At 32.5% G+C, this 15,989-nt stretch overlaps 1 long non-coding RNA gene across 1 annotated transcript; it reads right to left on the bottom strand.

The window, feature by feature from the left end:
• Positions 1–4,259: 4,259 nt before the first annotated feature.
• LOC143230939 (uncharacterized) lies at positions 4,260–15,266 on the bottom strand. Its single transcript, XR_013016700.1, has 2 exons — positions 14,999–15,266; positions 4,260–4,600 (listed from the first exon to the last, which is right to left on the bottom strand). It is a non-coding gene; the product is annotated as an uncharacterized LOC143230939 (long non-coding RNA).
• Between the last annotated feature and the right edge of the window lie 723 nt (positions 15,267–15,989).

Genomic DNA, 15,989 nt, shown 5'->3' on the forward strand with positions numbered 1-15,989 from the left:
ACACAGTTGAGCAACTAAAACATTTTGAAAGATTTCCATACTTATATAACATGTCAGAAAACAGAAGTTATGCAAACATATTAAACTGAGTAAATGTTCTGCAAAATCTCGATTATATTACTTCAGATTCGTTTGGTACTTTATTACATATTGTTTCTTTTAAAATCAAATACCATAAATGAAGACCCTCTTTCTATGAATACTTTCTACTTGCTGTAATAACTATCAATATACAAAAGATTTTCAGCAAAACTCCAGATCTAAATGTACCGGAAGAGTTATAATGCACATATCTGTAGCCACTGTGTAACTCACAATGAATATGTTTGAAAGAAACTTAAATATACCAGGATCAAGTTCCTGAGATTAAAAGAATAATTCAAGAACCTGGAATGTACAATTCTATTTTGGGTAAATTATGTAAACTTGATTTATCAGTAGTGAATGAAAGAGCAGTTTATACTATTGATGTGGCTGTATTAGGTGAAACTGGATTTAATTATGTGGACTGGAGATACAATTCTGGAGTTGATTACTATCAGATTAAGTAAGTATTACTCTGCGATGTCATAGAAAAAACCAAATAAAATTATTCATTATATGGACTTATTATGTGGATGCAGAGGTGGAATATCTCTAAAGACATGCAAGAATTGAGCATTATAAGTGAAAAAATTCAATTCCTGAGATTACTTTTTTATGGAAAGAACCATTTCAAACATCAATATCTAGGGATGGTGAAAAATTAAACACATATATTACAAATGTGAAATAACTCTTGAATATTAGTGTAATAGTAGTTATTGTAAAAATATATACTGTTATTAGCTTATTCTGGAACTCAAGAGTAGAAGTTGAGATACAGGTTTTCAACCCCACATACATATCATCTACTTACGAAAATTAAGAAAAATAACCAGAATAAAAAACTGTCCTTGTAATTATAAGCCTATTAGTCTTATGTCATTAATGGGAAGTGTTTTTTAAAAATCTGATAAAAGATGCTTTGAAAAAACCATTTAATGAAGTTTAAATTTTACTGAATAAGGCAAGAAGATGGTTTCACTGAATAAAGATCTTGTCTTGCAAATAGTTTGAGATTTTGTTAAAAGGTTACTGGCTATGTATACAAGAGTATGGATATGTATTAAATTCATCTTGATGTTCAGAAAGCATTTAACATGGTGTCATGAAAAGGCTTATTAGAAAGGTTCTCCCAATAAATGTGGGGGATAAGTTGGTTTACTAGACAGAAAAGTTTCCAGATGGAAGAAAGCACAGGGTTGTTGTATGTGAAGTTAGAATACTGTGATAAGTGTGGTATCTTGGTTCAATATTATGACCTTTGCTCTTTTTGATTAAAATAAGTGGCATAGATGATTAATAAAGTAGTTAGTTTTACTGATATTACGATTTTGGGTGTAAGAACAATGCTACTGCTTCATGAAATGTTTTAGATCATTTGGTAAATAAATGGCAGATTATAATAAATGTATGTCAATGCATAAGTGATATGATTTTAATTTTATTTTTTAATTCATCCAAACAGTAAACTCTTTCTAACATCAGGATAAGTACGATTTTAAATTGTGTATACAGAAATACTGAATAGAAATGTAAAGTGGTTAACATTTCATTTTATATGCCACATTTGCAGTAATTGTTTTGGTCCAGGGGACACAAATATGGAATAGTTTTCATTCTAACATGGTGGATGAAGTAAATTTAAATATTATTTTTATTTTGAAGCTTAGTTTAGCACATGGAATGGACTAACTGGGCCCTTGATGTCTTTAACTTTTGGGTTATAATAATGATAACATCAACCAATGCAATATGAGAAATGTTGTGTCATGTTGCAAAGGATTCAAATTCTAAATACTTTTGCCCTCTCTTTTATTTTTCAGAAACCTGTCATCTCACAAAGGATTCTCATAAAAAAAAGCTGCTTTTCACACTTAACGTTTTCAACAATTCCATATTTTCACTGTTGTAGAATTCTTTATATATATATATTTAAGCTTGGAATTACTCCTAACATTGACAAACAAGAGAATTAGAATATCAGCTTTCCAAATAAAATATCTCGTGATCTTCGAGGTTCTGATTTCATCATACATTATGCCCTTAGTTGCGACATGACATTTCAATCAGAATATCCAAGTTTTATATTATGTGCCTTTTTTATATATTGTTTGACTTTCTGACCTTGAAATGTTACTTTCATGCTTTTAAAAATGAATCTGTAACACCAGTAGACAACAAAGATGTTAATAAATGAGTTATATTTTCAGCCCACCTTGAACTGAAAATCAAAATTAAACAGAACCTGAACAAGATATTAGTCATCGTTCTTCACAAATGTGACAGAACTAATAACACTAAAAGGAATTAATAGTATCATGCATATTAACAAGCAGTGTAGTGAAGACTATTTATCAGTGTGTAAAAACTAGAAATAATACATGTTTGTTCTGTATCTCACAACTGCTGGTATGGGTATTAACACTTTCATTGATAAAGAGAGAATGAGTTCAACCTTCCTAGGTCATCTTCAGGTTAAGAAGATGACCTAGGAAGGTTGAGAAACATTGTTCTCTCTCTTATTAATGAAAGTATTAATACCCATACCAGCTGTTCTGAGATACATTTTTATTTGAAGTGGGTTTCTCATCATCAAGAATGTGTTTGTCATGTTGCTATAGTAATGAAAATGTTAAGATTTGCTGTTATGTTTACAAAACGAAAAGTATTTCAATAATTTAAATAAACATTGGCATTAATATCACTTGAAAAATCATTACCAACTTTTAATTTGCAAATCTATGCAATAAACTACCTGTCTTCTGTCCACTGTTGGGAATGCAACAACATTGTAAGTACATAAAAGTCACAGCTGACCCCTTAAGGGACATTGTGCAAAAGTACACACACACAAACAAATTTAAAACTATTCAAACTACTCACAAATTTGTTATTTAACACACACATAGAATTTCATACAATGTTATATTCATTCAGTAAGATGTAAACTTAGTATTTATTATCTTTCACTGAAAAGAAAAAAGCTTACTAAAATGAAACAATGACAATGATGGTGCATCTGTAAAGGATGGATAAAACCAAATCTGCCTCTTTAAATAGACTACACTATCTCTGTGCTCCAAATCTGTCAAAGAATTATAACAATATTCATTGCCAGTTTTTTCCCTACATGATAACCTAAAATGTGACAGTTTTCAAAACACTTACTCGGGAAATTCACCCACAAATGTTTACATACTTGTTAACAATCCAAGAATAATTACTACACAATTCTCGCTCACATTTCAGTTTATTGTACCTAAACACATAGAATATTACCCACTATCATGCCCCATGTTAAGAGTGCATCAAATAACTACTTTAAAGTTGGCTTTAAATTGGTTTCTACAAACATGTGTAACACTAGTCTTTCTAAATAAAAGACTACACACAGGTGGCTTACTTTTTCAAATTTATAGCATTTCAATAATTTTTGTGGTCATCATCAGATGAACTGTCTGGAAATTTATGAGAGGTACACAGTGAACTTCCTCTCCTTGAAACAAGATCATCCCAGTCTTTTCTTTTCTGAATTGTACAATCATACAAGTGAGATGGCTGAACAACCTCCCATTCTGGTGATGAATATCTACTTTAAAATGCAATTTCCAGGAATTTTCAGTTGAAACAAGTACCAAACATGTGATCACAGAGAAACTTCTCAATATGACAACACAATGAACACCTGATTCAATGTATTACTTTCAGGTGCAATGGTCTATTTAAATGGAAACAGTAACCTCAATAACAAGAGGAATGATGATAAACATCAGTGTAAGAACAGTAACCTCAATAACAGGAGGAATGATGATAAACATCATGCATAAGAAGAGTAACCTCAATAACAGGAGGAACGATGATAAACATCACGTAAGAACAGTAACCTCAATAACAGAAGGAATGATGATAAACATCATGCATAAGAAGAGTAACCTCAATAACAGGAGGAACGATGATAAACATCACGTGTAAGAACAGTAACCTCAATAACAGGAGGAACGATGATAAACATGTGTAAGAACAGTAACCTCAATAACAGGAGGAACAATGATAAACATCATGTGTAAGAACAGTAACCTCAATAACAGGAGGAATGATAATAAACATCATGTGGTAATAAATCAAAAGTTCTGCGTTTGAACTCAGAAAAAACTGAAAAGAAGATAAAAACAGAAAATCAAAAACAATTTATTCAACATTTAACATACAGAACAAACACATAGAACGTAATACAAAATACACTCACAAAAAAAAGATGTACATATTTCTTTTTACATTCAAGAAGTTACAGAAATTACAGTGATATCATCATGTTCTCCCCTTTCCTACCTAGTATGGTATATATCTTCAATGCAGATCTATTCAGATAATTTTTCAATATTTTTGTGCTTTTGATCTGTACATAGTGTCTTCTTTGTGAACTGGATGTTCAAAGGTCACAAACATAAACCAAACCTCTTCTTTCACTTAAGTGTAGCAAAAACGATTAAATATAGGGTGTCTCAGAAAGCTGGACCTACAAGGAAAAATGGACATTATATTCTTAAAGTTGAAAAAACACATTTCTAATGACATTAGTAAATATTTCAGGAAAGAAAATACCTTGATGGCACAGTATACCAATAACTGATATGTGTATGGTTGTTAATGGCAAACAATTTAAATAATAAATTAATTACAAATTCATTGAGTATTCATCCCTATGGGTCCAGACTTCTGGGGTACCCTGTATTATAGACCATCAACATTACCTGTTTTACATGCAAACAATTGCTGTTAAACTGTTGATGATGTAAACAGTAAACATAGGCACTGGTTATAGCAGATGTAATAACACTGCCATATTATATTCTTTTTCACTTTCTTAAACTTTACTAGCTAAGCACACTTGGTCCAGAGAATGCATTAGCAGTTGGAGTAAGCTCATTTAAATGGGTGAAGTAGAAATGTGTACAAATCAGTATCAGTTACTGGTTCTTAGTTAATAAATGCTGATAAAGGTAATCTGGGAATGTTTGGGTTCAAACTGGATTCATTTTCTGAATTGAAAGTTGCAGTCATTCTGTGATAAACAGAATCTGGTTATAGAATGCAGACTCGCAGTTTGAACCATTGTAAATAAACCAACCATTTTATTTTTCACATTCACTTCCATTACTGACCATGCTCCTTTTAACATACTCAGAATAACACTTCCAAAATTGAAATTTACACAAACTTGGTTATGTGTTAGGTACTGACTATCACAAAATCTATGTAAGAAAAAATTTAGATCAGAGTGGGAGCTGTGACTACACTGGAAAAACAACAGTTCCATCATTTGAAGAGTGCATGCATTACTCACACCAAGTGTGGTCATTGCATAAACAAAAAATATGGAGAACCTAACCTTAAAGTGTCACAAATTATCTGCCACATAACTGAAATTCCTACAGTATGTCAGATAACTGAAAGGACTCTAATTTTGATTCAAATTCAGAAAGTCAAGAGTACAGCATTCTCTAAACATAATGATTTTATAAAGTTCCTAGCCATTACCAAAAATAAACTTATCTACTGTCTAAAGCAAATAGAAAGTTATCCTGGATCTTTTTGTTTTGAGTGAATCTGATCTGTCCTTAATATTGTTCACTCCTTTCCACAGAAGTGCTGCTATAATTCAGTTAGATAAATACAGTAATGATGAGTAAACATCAACAGTATCACCAGAGAGCTGACCCTTTGAGCTGTTGCACTTTCGACCAGTCATCCTAACTGTAGAATAACTGAGAGACTTCCAAACAATTATCTAAACACGTATTACTTTGAACCACCATTTCATAATGATTAGAAGGTTATTCTTAACTGATGATAAGAACATGGATTAACCTCTAATAGTTTCCTCATCTTATCTATCACAGGGTTTTGTGCTAGTTTCTTCCTTTTCATCAGCTGAGTTGACATCACACTATATACTGCTGTCTTCATCACATACCATGATCTTTAACTTCTGATTTTTGGTGTAACAAGTTTTTAAGGTGGTCATATAAGACTCCAAGTTTGTCTACATATTTGATGCCATTGCTATAATTCTTAATTCATTTCATTTTTCTGTTAATTTACAAGATATGGATTAATTTAGTCAGAAGTAGGTTACATACTATAGTAAAATTTAGTTATCAGAATGGAACTTTCGTTTTATTACTGTTTGCCATAGCATTTTTTTTGACATATGGCACTTTATTGACAAACACATTAACTACTACAGAATGCAGTAACTCCTGTAGATCTTCTGTACCAAATGAATAGCCATATCTATGATCCACAGAAAACTGATTCTCATCTGTAGATTGAGAGATCTGATGAACACCAGCTGACTGTTATTCAGTATGTCCTTGTAATATACCATAAATGCATATTCCACTCAATGTTCACAAACTTAACAACTATACTCAAGTGCCTACATTGTCTGCTTTGTCACACCAAGGATATGGTGAAGTGTAAATTTTTGCAAAATGTAACCCTCAGGACAGCTCAGCAAAACACTACTTGATTCACATGAATCTCTAAGGTGCTTCATTATATTATCCACTACTCAGTCAATACATACTTGATTCACATGAATCTCTAAGGTGCTTCATTATATTATCCACTACTCAGTCAATACATACTTGATTCACATGAATCTCTGAGGTGCTTCATTATATTATCCACTACTCAGTCAATACATACTTGATTCACATGAATCTCTGAGGTGCTTCATTATATTATCCACTACTCAGTCAATACATACTTGATTCACATGAATCTCTAAGGTGCTTCATTATATTATCCACTACTCAGTCAATACATACTTGATTCACATGAATCTCTAAGGTGCTTCATTATATTATCCACTACTCAGTCAATACATACTTGATTCACATGAATCTCTAAGGTGCTTCATTATATTATCCACTACTCAGTCAATACATACTTGATTCACATGAATCTCTGAGGTGCTTCATTATATTATCCACTACTCAGTCAATACATACTTGATTCACATGAATCTCTGAGGTGCTTCATTATATTATCCACTACTCAGTCAATACATACTTGATTCACATGAATCTCTGAGGTGCTTCATTATATTATCCACTACTCAGTCAATACATACTTGATTCACATGAATCTCTGAGGTGCTTCATTATATTATCCACTACTCAGTCAATACATACTTGATTCACATGAATCTCTGAGGTGCTTCATTATATTATCCACTACTCAGTCAATACATACTTGATTCACATGAATCTCTGAGGTGCTTCATTATATTATCCACTACTCAGTCAATACATACTTGATTCACATGAATCTCTAAGGTGCTTCATTATATTATCCACTACTCAGTCAATACATACTTGATTCACATGAATCTCTGAGGTGCTTCATTATATTATCCACTACTCAGTCAATACATACTTGATTCACATGAATCTCTGAGGTGCTTCATTATATTATCCACTACTCAGTCAATACATACTTGATTCACATGAATCTCTAAGGTGCTTCATTATATTATCCACTACTCAGTCAATACATACTTGATTCACATGAATCTCTAAGGTGCTTCATTATATTATCCACTACTCAGTCAATACATACTTGATTCACATGAATCTCTGAGGTGCTTCATTATATTATCCACTACTCAGTCAATACATACTTGATTCACATGAATCTCTAAGGTGCTTCATTATATTATCCACTACTCAGTCAATACATACTTGATTCACATGAATCTCTAAGGTGCTTCATTATATTATCCACTACTCAGTCAATACATACTTGATTCACATGAATCTCTAAGGTGCTTCATTATATTATCCACTACTCAGTCAATACATACTTGATTCACATGAATCTCTAAGGTGCTTCATTATATTATCCACTACTCAGTCAATACATACTTGATTCACATGAATCTCTGAGGTGCTTCATTATATTATCCACTACTCAGTCAATACATACTTGATTCACATGAATCTCTAAGGTGCTTCATTATATTATCCACTACTCAGTCAATACATACTTGATTCACATGAATCTCTAAGGTGCTTCATTATATTATCCACTACTCAGTCAATACATACTTGATTCACATGAATCTCTAAGGTGCTTCATTATATTATCCACTACTCAGTCAATACATACTTGATTCACATGAATCTCTGAGGTGCTTCATTATATTATCCACTACTCAGTCAATACATACTTGATTCACATGAATCTCTGAGGTGCTTCACTATATTATCCACTACTCAGTCAATACATACTTGATTCACATGAATCTCTGAGGTGCTTCACTATATTATCCACTACTCAGTCAATACATACTTGATTCACATGAATCTCTGAGGTGCTTCATTATATTATCCACTACTCAGTCAATACATACTTGATTCACATGAATCTCTGAGGTGCTTCATTATATTATCCACTACTCAGTCAATACATACTTGATTCACATGAATCTCTGAGGTGCTTCATTATATTATCCACTACTCAGTCAATACATACTTGATTCACATGAATCTCTGAGGTGCTTCATTATATTATCCACCACTCAGTCAATACATACTTGATTCACATGAATCTCTGAGGTGCTTCATTATATTATCCACTACTCAGTCAATACATACTTGATTCACATGAATCTCTAAGGTGCTTCATTATATTATCCACTACTCAGTCAATACATACTTGATTCACATGAATCTCTGAGGTGCTTCATTATATTATCCACTACTCAGTCAATACATACTTGATTCACATGAATCTCTGAGGTGCTTCATTATATTATCCACTACTCAGTCAATACATACTTGATTCACATGAATCTCTGAGGTGCTTCATTATATTATCCACTACTCAGTCAATACATACTTGATTCACATGAATCTCTGAGGTGCTTCATTATATTATCCACTACTCAGTCAATACATACTTGATTCACATGAATCTCTGAGGTGCTTCATTATATTATCCACTACTCAGTCAATACATACTTGATTCACATGAATCTCTGAGGTGCTTCATTATATTATCCACTACTCAGTCAATACATACTTGATTCACATGAATCTCTAAGGTGCTTCATTATATTATCACACTACACTCAGTCAATACATACTTGATTCACATGAATCTCTGAGGTGCTTCATTATATTATCCACTACTCAGTCAATACATACTTGATTCACATGAATCTCTAAGGTGCTTCATTATATTATCCACTACTCAGTCAATACATACTTGATTCACATGAATCTCTGAGGTGCTTCATTATATTATCCACTACTCAGTCAATACATACTTGATTCACATGAATCTCTGAGGTGCTTCATTATATTATCCACTACTCAGTCAATACATACTTGATTCACATGAATCTCTGAGGTGCTTCATTATATTATCCACTACTCAGTCAATACATACTTGATTCACATGAATCTCTGAGGTGCTTCATTATATTATCCACTACTCAGTCAATACATACTTGATTCACATGAATCTCTAAGGTGCTTCATTATATTATCCACTACTCAGTCAATACATACTTGATTCACATGAATCTCTGAGGTGCTTCATTATATTATCCACTACTCAGTCAATACATACTTGATTCACATGAATCTCTGAGGTGCTTCATTATATTATCCACTACTCAGTCAATACATACTTGATTCACATGAATCTCTAAGGTGCTTCATTATATTATCCACTACTCAGTCAATACATACTTGATTCACATGAATCTCTGAGGTGCTTCATTATATTATCCACTACTCAGTCAATACATACTTGATTCACATGAATCTCTGAGGTGCTTCATTATATTATCCACTACTCAGTCAATACATACTTGATTCACATGAATCTCTGAGGTGCTTCATTATATTATCCACTACTCAGTCAATACATACTTGATTCACATGAATCTCTGAGGTGCTTCATTATATTATCCACTACTCAGTCAATACATACTTGATTCACATGAATCTCTAAGGTGCTTCATTATATTATCCACTACTCAGTCAATACATACTTGATTCACATGAATCTCTGAGGTGCTTCATTATATTATCCACTACTCAGTCAATACATACTTGATTCACATGAATCTCTGAGGTGCTTCATTATATTATCCACTACTCAGTCAATACATACTTGATTCACATGAATCTCTGAGGTGCTTCATTATATTATCCACTACTCAGTCAATACATACTTGATTCACATGAATCTCTAAGGTGCTTCATTATATTATCCACCACTCAGTCAATACATACTTGATTCACATGAATCTCTGAGGTGCTTCATTATATTATCCACTACTCAGTCAATACATACTTGATTCACATGAATCTCTAAGGTGCTTCATTATATTATCCACCACTCAGTCAATACATACTTGATTCACATGAATCTCTGAGGTGCTTCATTATATTATCCACTACTCAGTCAATTATATTATCCACTACTCAGTCAATACATACTTGATTCACATGAATCTCTGAGGTGCTTCATTATATTATCCACCACTCAGTCAATACATACTTGATTCACATGAATCTCTAAGGTGCTTCATTATATTATCCACCACTCAGTCAATACATACTTGATTCACATGAATCTCTAAGGTGCTTCATTATATTATCCACCACTCAGTCAATACATACTTGATTCACATGAATCTCTAAGGTGCTTCATTATATTATCCACTACTCAGTCAATACATACTTGATTCACATGAATCTCTAAGGTGCTTCATTATATTATCCACTACTCAGTCAATACATACTTGATTCACATGAATCTCTGAGGTGCTTCATTATATTATCCACTACTCAGTCAATACATACTTGATTCACATGAATCTCTAAGGTGCTTCATTATATTATCCACTACTCAGTCAATACATACTTGATTCACATGAATCTCTGAGGTGCTTCATTATATTATCCACTACTCAGTCAATACATACTTGATTCACATGAATCTCTGAGGTGCTTCATTATATTATCCACTACTCAGTCAATACATACTTGATTCACATGAATCTCTAAGGTGCTTCATTATATTATCCACTACTCAGTCAATACATACTTGATTCACATGAATCTCTGAGGTGCTTCATTATATTATCCACTACTCAGTCAATACATACTTGATTCACATGAATCTCTGAGGTGCTTCATTATATTATCCACTACTCAGTCAATACATACTTGATTCACATGAATCTCTGAGGTGCTTCATTATATTATCCACTACTCAGTCAATACATACTTGATTCACATGAATCTCTAAGGTGCTTCATTATATTATCCACCACTCAGTCAATACATACTTGATTCACATGAATCTCTAAGGTGCTTCATTATATTATCCACCACTCAGTCAATACATACTTGATTCACATGAATCTCTGAGGTGCTTCATTATATTATCCACTACTCAGTCAATACATCTTTGACAAACTAAGATTTTCCAAAAGTGCATGGTTTACTCAGCTTATTTTTCTTATATTTACAGCTTTATTTTCATTCTACATACTTTGGATTATCAGGAGCATGCAACAGAAGTTAACATACAGCCCACACACAGACCAAAATTCTCTTGTTCATGTGACAAATATGATCCAATTCTGAAGTCAGTGGTATCTGTATTTAGAGAAAATAGTTAGTACTAACAAGAGTAGTCAGTAATACACATGACCACTGAAAATATTGGTAGACACTGTCTTATTACTGTGTTCACACAATGCTGAGAATAGTTCAGCTATTTTAACAAAACTGATCAAATAGAATCAGAAAGCTGTAGTTTCTCGTTTGATCATAAAGTGTCTTCAAGTTCTCTCAGTCTACCACTTTGAGGCACATCTTCCAGATCATCACTGTCACTCCAACATTTTTCAAACTGTGACTGATACATGCAAGGCTTGACTGAACTTTCATTGTCACTCCAACATTTTTCAAACTGTGACTGATACATGCAAGGCTTGACTGAACTTTCATTGTCACTCCAACATTTTTCAAACTGTGACTGACACATGCAAGGCTTGACTGAACTTTCATTGTCACTCCAACATTTTTCAAACTGTGACTGACACATGCAAGGCTTGACTGAACTTTCTCCATAAATTTCATTTAACCTTCTCACCTTTTCAGCAGAGCTCGTGTCACTTTTAAATTTGTAGTGCATTATTGCTCAAAATTGCATTTTCGTATCTATTCCGAGACAATGAATGATTTATTTAAGTTTATAATACAGTACTTATAGTCAATAAATAAAACAAATTAACAGCTAATGAGATTTCAACTGATGCATGATTGGCAGGGCAACTTTTCTAGAAGTTCGTAGAATTACAAGGAAAGTTTCACATTGTTTCTACCAACAGGATACTTGACATGGAAGCTTCCTTACTTCTCTTTGACAGCCATCAAAAGCAGCAACCAAGCACTTTTTTAAGGTGTTATTATCCTATTCAACATTTGCCGATGTCATCTAATTTGTTTCCAGAAAGTCCATATGGCAGTTGTCTTATTGGATAAACAACACCTTTGTGTCTTTGAAAAAACGTGCAACTTTTTATTGTTTCAGTTAACTGTTCCAAAGATAATTTTAGGATGCGATTTATATCTATCATGTCGTGATTTGCCACAACAAAGTTTGTGCTACCAAGTTAAGTGCCAACTTTCCACAATACACTCAAACAATGAGTAAGGTCCTACCAGCTTCTGCATGCACTAGTAATTCAATCTCAACTTTGTCTCATAGGACACACTATTACAAAAGAAACATAGTGGAATTATTCAGACAATTTTTCCAAACCTTTGTGCATGCACTTGCAACATCATTGTAAATCTAACATCAATATATCAAAAGTTTATTGATCTTTCTACATTACTTCTCATGGTGGTGTCACAATCTTGTACTTAAACCATTTATCTGATGTGGAGGTGAGGTACAATTCTTTCTGCTTTTCTCTTTACAGATGCAGTCAGAATGGTACATACACCATCCTGTAACTGTGAATAAAGGACTGGTTACTTGTGCATTTGTGTTTCCTTTGATATCCTATTTCACTTAATCTTCAGTTAAGAGTCAAAAATCTGTATTCTTGTTAATACTTGTAAATATCAGGCAGATACCAGTGCCCCATTAGTAAGCAGGCTACATCTATTATTATTACTAATCAGTACTGAGACCAGTACTTAGTACATGTGACAAACTAATTTAACTTTAAAAATAAGCACAAAGAAATGATTTTGGTCTACAGATTTCAATTTAAAGTTTCGATCCAAAGCATTTGAACACTGAAATTACAAAAATTAACAAAAACAAAGAATTATTATCTTTTGCAAATCAAAATTTTATAATACCTTTGAATATATTTTGAAGTTAATTTGATCTGTTTGAAAACTGTTTAGTTTTTATCTGAGATAAAGAAAAACTGGATTGAAAATTGAATAAGGTTTTATGAGTGAATTTATCACATGACATCAATTACATTTAGAATGTTAGGCTTGCCCTTAAGCTGTCTATTTATCACCATGTGTAAAGAATTACAATTACAACAAACACTCACATTCAAGATACAGTTCAAATAAGCTTAGAAAAGTTCAATACGTACGACAGACACTCTTAACTACCATACAAGATATAACAAACTAAATCAAACACCTTCATACAAAAAGATATAATAATACACTTAGTATCAAATACTTATTGATAACAATATACATACATACATGCAAAACATTTAAAATATAATGCTCAAAATAAACCTTTAATTACAATAGAACACTGCAAAATATGCAAGTTCAAGCTTTCAATTAGCTATCAATACATACATCAAATACAATAACTTATCATTATTAAATACTAATAATACATATAAAAGTACAAGAAAACTTCACCCACTGATAAAGTTAAAAGAATTATTGGTGATTACCAAACAAACACTATATCAAAAATCAAAATAAAGTATGCAACAATAAAATTCAAGTTAAAGACACACCAAAATTCCAGTAAAAAAACATCTATCTATAGAAAAGTGAAATAATGAACAAAATAAAATATTCAACAACAATAGTCTTGAATAACAAGTAGAAATGTGTACAAAATATGAGTTTATATAAGAGTTTACTTAGAAAATAAACACTAGCAAAAACAAAATTTATTGACTTACAACTAGAAACAGGCAATTAGTGGTTGTTGCTTAACTGGTGGCCACATTTATGAGTTATATTAATCAGTTAGTGAAGTGTCTATCAATCCATGATACTTAAAAGCACAATAAAAACAAAAGCAAATAAAAAAGTTGACAGTGAGTATTGCCAATCTTGTCTTCTTCATAGTTAGCAGGTAAAATAAAACAATCAATTTTGTGGTTTAAGTTGCCACCTAGTTGCTTTTACTCTAGTCAGTAGTTCAACAGCAATTATACATTTTGATTAATTAGTAAAAAACAGACAAAATTCTAATTCAGATGAAACAGCTTATTAACAAAATAAATGTCATATTACTAACACAAACAAATAGAAACATTACTTTTATGACATGCCATAACAATTTAACTGTTCCCTGAGTTTTGAAATTACCAGCTCACTCCCAGTTCTGGACATGTTTAGATATTAGATGTGATAACTCTTTACAAGCTCATTATAACACACAAAACAACTCCCAAATTTTTATATGTTCTTCTATATTATTATTTCTTACATATTTATACCATGGAACTAAACAACTCGGCAGCTACTCCTATGTAACTCTTCTAATCCCTTTTGGTCATCATTTACTTCAAATACTTTACTACAACCTGAATGACTAAATAATTCTATTCACACTCTGTACACTCACGTGTTTTATGGTTCTCACTACTTACAAGCTTTTTTCTCTTGCAATTGAATGATTTTTTTCCTGGTGTGCATCTTATAACAAGTTTTAACATTGCTATTTCTTCTGAATTCATTAGCTTTTACTATATAACTATATGGCTTCTACCCAGCATGTGTTCTTTGATTAGTTTTAAATTAACTGCTACTTCCATACAGTTTATTGTATGCTAAAGAACTGTACGGTTTTCTCCATTGTGCACCCTCTCATGTCTTTTAAGTTTATTATTACTCTCAAATTCTTTACCACACACTAAACAGCTGTAATGCGGTTTTCTCCTGTGTGAACCTTTTCATGTCGATTAAGATTACTTTACTCCTAAATCTTCTGTCACAAACCACACAACTGTATGGTTTTTCCCTGTATGTACTTTTTCATGTTCTTTCAACTGACTGTTGCTTCAAATCCTTTACCACATGCTACACAACTGTATGGTTTCTCTCCAGTGTGTATTCTCACATGACTATTAAGATGACTCTTACATCCAAATTTTTATCACAAACTACACAAGTGTATGGTTTCTCCCCAGTGTGTACTCTCTCATGTTTTTTTAACTGACTATTGCTTCGATATCCTTTATTACACACTAAACAGTTGTAGGTCTCTCTCCAGTGTGTATCCTCACGCATGTGCTTGCAAGCAGCTATTTGTTACAAATTTTTTCCACACACTACACAGCAGTATGGTTTCTCACCAGTGTGTATTTTTTCATGGCCAACAAGATGACTCTTATTTCCAAACTTCCTATTACAAACTACACAAGTGTATGGTTTCTCACCACTATGTGCCCTTTCATGTTTTTTTTAATTGACTATTGCTTCGATATCCTTTATTGCATATTGTGCAACTATATGGTTTCTCCCAGTGTGCATTCTCATATGTTCTTGTAAACAGGTATTTCTTACAAATTTTTTCCACACACTAAACAACTGTAAGGTTTCTCTCCAGTGTGCACCTTCTCATGTCTTTTAAGTTCACCT

Source organism: Tachypleus tridentatus, chromosome 1 (genome assembly GCF_004210375.1).
Source record: "Tachypleus tridentatus isolate NWPU-2018 chromosome 1, ASM421037v1, whole genome shotgun sequence".
Lineage (NCBI taxonomy): Eukaryota > Metazoa > Arthropoda > Merostomata > Xiphosura > Limulidae > Tachypleus > Tachypleus tridentatus.